Raw genomic sequence first — 6,655 nt, forward strand, 5'->3', positions numbered from 1 at the left:
GTATATGTAGTTAGGTTTTAACAGTAAGATAGAACATATTCTCATAGCACACCCCTTAAAAAGTCAAGAATAATACTGAGAATTAAGTACAGTTCTATCAAGAACTAGAAATGAATTCTGTGTGCATAGCGTCACTTAAAACAAAGTTCCTTGTGAGTATAATACATCTATGGATGTGAATTTCAGTGGCAAACATTAACTTCCAAACAACTGACACCAAAGGAATTTCCAATCAAAACACAAGCATGGTGGCTTTCATTCAATGTAGAGCTGTGATAATTCTATAAAGAGACCCTGAGTCCCTAAGTCCTGTAATATGATTTTACCCTGTGACACTAATGCAAAACACATCAACTCTAATGCACAGATTCTGATGCATCATGATAAAAAGATAGCCTTTATCTATATCAGAAAATGCTGAGTTGTCCAGTGCAGTATAGACTGGTCATTGCTGATCTACTGAAATTCTACATCCTCCAGACTGAGCAGTATTGTAGAACTCACAAATATTACATTTCATGCCTAATATATGGAACTGGACTGTAGATTTTCCATTGCAATCATTGCAGAGAATATCCATAGTCATGTTCTGATATTCTGATGGCATAGGAGTCTGTGCTACCTCATCATCCAGCTGTCTCCAGTACCTAGTCATATCTAAAGCAGAGTGCATATATAATGGACATCTGTAGCCTTCTTTCAACATTTCTTCATAACACGTTCTGTGTAAAAGATGTCCACATGGCAAGACATGAGCAACAATACAGATGTGTGAATGTCCTGCAAACATATTGGACAATTCTGCCGGGCAACATTTTCAATACACTTGTGCTTTCCTTGGAGATTTATTGTGAGGCATAAATTACATTTCAGACAGTGAAAAAAATCTTCCTTTGGACCAATCCTACAAATTCCACAGTTTTCACAGTGATACTGTTTCTTGTCTTTGTCAAACAGATGGCACATACTAAAATAATGTTCTCCAAACAATGCGCTACATTCTTCACAAGTCTGTTGTGCACGTTGGATTTTTTCACAGTTTATGCACTGCACTTCCTTTACTTTAAAGTGATCTAGCAGACGATGTTCATTGTTATCATGACACAACTGGCAAGAATAAAGCTTGTCACAGCATGGTGCCTTCAGGAGACATCCTCTGTCATAGCGCTCGCAGCCCCGCCGCCCTTGCGCTTGCCCACGGGCGCCGTCTTCCTGCGCCGAGGCCGCCATCTCCTCCACCTCTTCCACCTCCCCTCAAATTCCACGGACCCTTCCCCCAGGACGAAAGCTACGCCCTGAGAAGCATCACAGCTCTACCCTACCCCCTCCTGGGTACAGCTCCCCAGTAGTTTGTATCTCTTAATCCCATAACTTTATATTGCCCCTCCTCCCTTCCCTCTCATCATTGGTAACCACTAGCTTGTTCTCTATACCTATGAGTCTTTTTCTGTTTTGTTGTATATATTGATTTGTTTTGTTTTTTAGATTCTACTTATAACATATGGTATTTGTCTTTTTTTTTTTTTTTGCGGTACGTGGGCCTCTCACTGTTGCAGAGCACAGGCTCCAGACGCGCAGGCTCAGCGGCCATAGCTCACGGGCCCAGCCGCTCCGTGGCATGTGGGATCTTCCCGGACCAGGGCACGAACCCATGTCTCCTGCATCAGCAGACGGACTCTCAACCACTGTGCCACCAGGGAAGCCCTGTCTTTTTTTAAATAGATCTTTATTGGAGTATAATTGCTTCACAATACTGTGTTTCTGTTGTACAACAAACTGAATCAGCCATATGCATACATATGTCCCCATGTCCTCTCCATCTTGAGCCTCCCTCCCATTCTCCCTATCTCACCCCTCTAGGTCATCTCAAAGCACTGAGCTGATCTCCCTGTTCTATGCTGCTGCTTCCCACTAGCTATCTATTTTACATTCAGTAGTGTATATATGTCGATTCTACTAACTTCGCCCCAGCTTCCCCTTCCCACCCCATGTCTTCAAGTCCATTTTCTATGTCTACATCTTTATTCCTGCCCTGCAACTAGGTTCATCAGCACCATTTTTTTTTTATTCCATGCATATGTGTTAGAATACGGTATTTGTTTTTCTCTTTCTGACTTACTTCACTCTGTATGACAGTCTCTAGGTCCATCCACCTCACTACAAATAACTCAATTTCGTTACTATTTATGGCTGAGTAATATTCCATTGTATATATGTGCCACATCTTCTTTATCCATTCATCTGTCGATGGACATTTAGGTTGGTTCCATGTCCTGGCTATTGTAAATAGTGCTGCAGTGGACATTGTGATACATGTTTGTCTGACTTATTTCACTAATCATAGCACTCTCTAGCTACATCCATATTGTTGCAAAAGGTAGAATTTCATTCTATTTTATGGCTGAATAATATTTCTTATATGTGTGTATATATATCTATAGATATATACATATCTGTACATCTCTCTCTCTATTTATATATATATATATATATATATATAAAAATATATATATATATATCTGTATCTCTCTCTCTCTATATATATATATATATATATATATATATATATATATATATTTATATCACACATCCTCTTAAACCAATCATCTGTTGATAGATACTCAAGTTGTTTCCATGCCTTGGCTATTGTAATAGTGCTGCTATGAATGTTAAGGTGCATGTATCTTTTCAAATTAGAGTTTTCATCTTTTCCAGATATATTCCCAGGAGTGGAATTGCCAGATCATATGATAGCTCTACTTTTAATTTTTTAAGGAACCTCCATATTATTTTCCATAGTAGCTGCACCAATTTACATTCCCATCAACAGTGTAGAAGGGTCTCTTTTTCTCCACACCATCTCCAGCATTTATTATTTGTAGCGTTTTTGATGATGGCCATTCTGATAGGTGACGGGTTTGATTGTGGTTTTGATTTGCATTTCTCTAATAATTAATGATGTTGAGCATATTTTCATGTGCCTGTTGGCCCTCTATGTATCTTTAAAGAAATGTCTATTTAGGTATTCTTCTCATTTTTCGATTGGGCTGTTAGGTTTTTTTAATACTGAGTTGTATGAGCTGTTTATATATTTTAGGTATTAATCCCTTACAGGTTTTATCATTTGCAAATATTTTCTTTCATTCAGTAGCTTGTCTTTTCATTTTCTTGATGTTTTTCTTTGCTGTGCAAAAAATTTAAGTTTAATTAGGTCCAATTTATTTATTTTTGCTTTCATTTCTTTTGCCTTAGGAGACAGATCTAGAAAAATATTTCTATAATTTATGTCAAAGGGTATTGTGCCTATGTTATCTTCTATGATTGTTTTGTGTAGTATGGAAATTTTAATAATATTTATTCTTCTGGTTCAAGAACATGGTATGTCTCTCCATTTCTTTGTATCATTTTCAGATTCCTTCATCAGTGTTTTATAGCTTTCAGAGTATAGGTCTTTCACTTACCTCCTTGGTTAAGTTTATTCCTAGGTATTTTTGGTGTCTTTTGTAATATCGAAATAACCAGTAAAAGAATGATAATAAAAGTCATAGCAAGTCAGATAATAGAAATTATATGTTGAAATAATAAAACATATGCAATTATTTTTTTAAAAGCCAGGAAAGGAGAAATAAAAGGGCAAATAAAAAAATGCCACAAATAGAACAAAAAGAGCAATATTTTATTCCCCAAATAGACAGACATACACGCTATGTAAGCATGCTATGCAAGCAAAACAAAGCTAGTGTAGCTGTATTAATATTATATATCATATTTTTAATTTATATTAACATATAATATTAATATAGCACAAAAGTAGTTAAAATTAAGAGTAACAGCTGAGGCAAAGAGAGACATTTCCTAATGATAGGTAATTTAGCAGGAATAAATAATATTAATAAATTTATATAAACTTAATTAAATAGCTTTAAAATATATAAACTAAAAAGTAACAGAACTAAAATGAGATATCAACAAATCCACAGTGTGTGTTGGAGATTTTATAACACTTCTCCCAGTAACTTATAGAAAAAGCAGAGTCATTGCACAATGAAACAACATGATTAACCAATTTGACCTAATAGAGATTACAGAACACTACATTCAACAAACGTAGAAAAATATTTTTTTTCAGTTGCACATAGAACATTTACCAAAATATTCTGGACCATGAATCGTGTCTCAACACATTTCAAAGATTTAAAATAGAGCAGTGTATGTTCTCTGAATACTGTAAGATTAAATTAGAGCTCACTAAGGAAAAAGTAAGTAGAAAATCTCCAAATTTGTGAAAAAAAATTTTAAGTCAATCACAGGGGAAATTAGAAAATATTGTGAATTTACTGGTAATGAAAATATAGCAGATCAAAATGTTGAGGATGCAGCAAAAGCAATACAGATTTGGAAACTCCCATTCCATAATACTAGAATACAGAGATGAACTTCAAGATAAGAATGTGACAGGAGGCATGCTTTCAGACACCTTTGTAAGAGAAGCTTAGAGGTCAAGCATCTTGAGAAAACATACCTCAGGTTCTCTCTGCAGGCAGAACTCTGTCACTCCCCATTTGCTCCATGGTGAAGACTACTTTCTGGTATTTGGATGAGTCTTCTAGGACCTCACCTTCCCATAAGAGTATTTACTTCATCTTTGGAAATTAAATAGTAAAATTTAGAACTTTGCCTATTAAGTGTTTCACAACATCAAATCAAATCAAAAATATCAACAGAATAGAAATCAACACTAAATTTCAGTTGCCTGCAGTTAGAAAACTGAAATTGATATGACTTCAAACTGAGACAAAAATATGTAAAGCTGACCTCCAATCATAGTGTTTAGATGGTTCTGTGAAGATTTCCAGTCCCTACTCTGGATAGATGCAGGGTGCCCTGGGGAATTAATCAGGAAAGGATCAAATGTATCAGTCATTTTTGCCAGGCTGCCACATAGATTTTGCTGGCATTTGAAGAAAAGAGTTAGCTGGCATGATTAACAAAATCTCTCTGCTCCATTTTTATAAATTTAGCCAGAAAGGCTCATTGGAAGGTTAAGATACTTTAAGACATACAAAAAAACAAGTAAGGAACATGGAGAAAAATTCCCTATGTTTAACCAAGCATAATAAACATCACAATTAGTAGCAGCATGTTAAATTATCCTTTTTTAAAAAATTTATTTATTAAATTTAATTTATTTTTATGTAGCAGGTTCTTATTAGTTATCTACTTTATACATATTAGTGTATATATATATATATATATATATCTCAATCCCAATCTCCCAAATCATCCCACCACCTCCCCCCCGCACCCCCACCCTGTGCTTTTCACCCCTGGTGTTCATACATTTGTTCTCTACATCTGTGTTTGTATTTCTGCCTTGCAAACCAGGTCATCTGTACCATTCTTCTAGATTCCACATATATGCATAAATTATCCTTAATCATTAAAATTCACTTATGCATTCTTTCCATTTTATATTTTCAAACTACTTCAACTTTAATTAGCACTAGTCATTTTTTCTCTTAATCACATTCATATGAAAGTTATTGAAAGTTATCTCTAAAAGAGTACATTACATTGGGTTCTCTTAAATTACCAATATTTCATTTATTAGTCAAGTATAAACTTGATCAATAAACATGAGATAATCCTTATTTTCCTCTTTATTTTAGATGATTTTAGTGGGTTTCCTGATACTGGTGTTATTTTTTTCTTCATCTAAGTTTATATTTCAATAATTCACAATCTAAAGTGCTTATTTCTATGTCCACTTATGGAATAGTTGTCCCCACATATTCAGATAAATTGAATGTCTTTAGGTATGACAGTATTTTCTGAATGGGAAATGCTAGGTCACTTCCTCACACACAGAAGAAAAGCACTTAAACTAATGTTTTTCAAAATGTGGTTCTCAATCTAATTGCATCAGAGTACTGGTTACAAATGCTGCCACTTTAAGGTCCTACTCCAGGCCTACTGATCAAAAAGGAAGGGCAGGAGCAGGTGCTTGTACTGTTAATAAACTCCTCATACAAATTCTTATGTACACTTCAGTGCACAAGAATGCTGTAGACAGATACCTGTAATACACCATTTTAATCTTATATAAATTATTAAAACTTCACTGAAATGCCAAATTTAGTGTGTGGAGTGAGAATTTTTCTAAAAAGTGGAATCTACTTATAAAAAGTTTGGAATAGCATCCAACTTCTCTCATAGAACTAGAAAGGTTTAAGTTAGTAATTTCATTATAAACAGAGTAGGTCAGTCAGAATTTGGGAAGAGATAATTTAAAAGAGTAAATGGATAGAACTGCAGAATGGTTAGTATTCTCACCACTTCAAGAAAAACTAGCTTGTAGCTCATTATGAAAATTAAAGATTAAAGCTGTTTTGCATATATACCATTCCTGGAAATAGGACCTTCACCTTATCAAAATGACATCATAATGAAAAGCACATCTAAATAAAGTAAATAATAATGACAGAAGGAGACTTACTTATTCTGAGTAGACTGTTTGAGAAACATTGCTGACACCAAGCCAAAATGAGGGCATGGGAAAGCAGCCAGGTGACTTGGGGCCCAGCCCACCAACCAGTGGGACAGCAACATACTCAGGACTCCTTGCAACACAGCCAGCCATACTGGGACATTGCCC

The 6,655-nt window shown here is 35.1% G+C and overlaps 1 pseudogene; it reads right to left on the reverse strand.

The window, feature by feature from the left end:
* Positions 1 to 436: 436 nt before the first annotated feature.
* On the reverse strand, positions 437 to 1,230 carry LOC112408283 (RING finger and CHY zinc finger domain-containing protein 1 pseudogene; annotated as a pseudogene).
* Positions 1,231 to 6,655: the final 5,425 nt, after the last annotated feature.

This window comes from Neophocaena asiaeorientalis, unplaced genomic scaffold (assembly GCF_003031525.2).
Source record: "Neophocaena asiaeorientalis asiaeorientalis breed wild unplaced genomic scaffold, Neophocaena_asiaeorientalis_V1.1 scaffold644, whole genome shotgun sequence".
Lineage (NCBI taxonomy): Eukaryota > Metazoa > Chordata > Mammalia > Artiodactyla > Phocoenidae > Neophocaena > Neophocaena asiaeorientalis.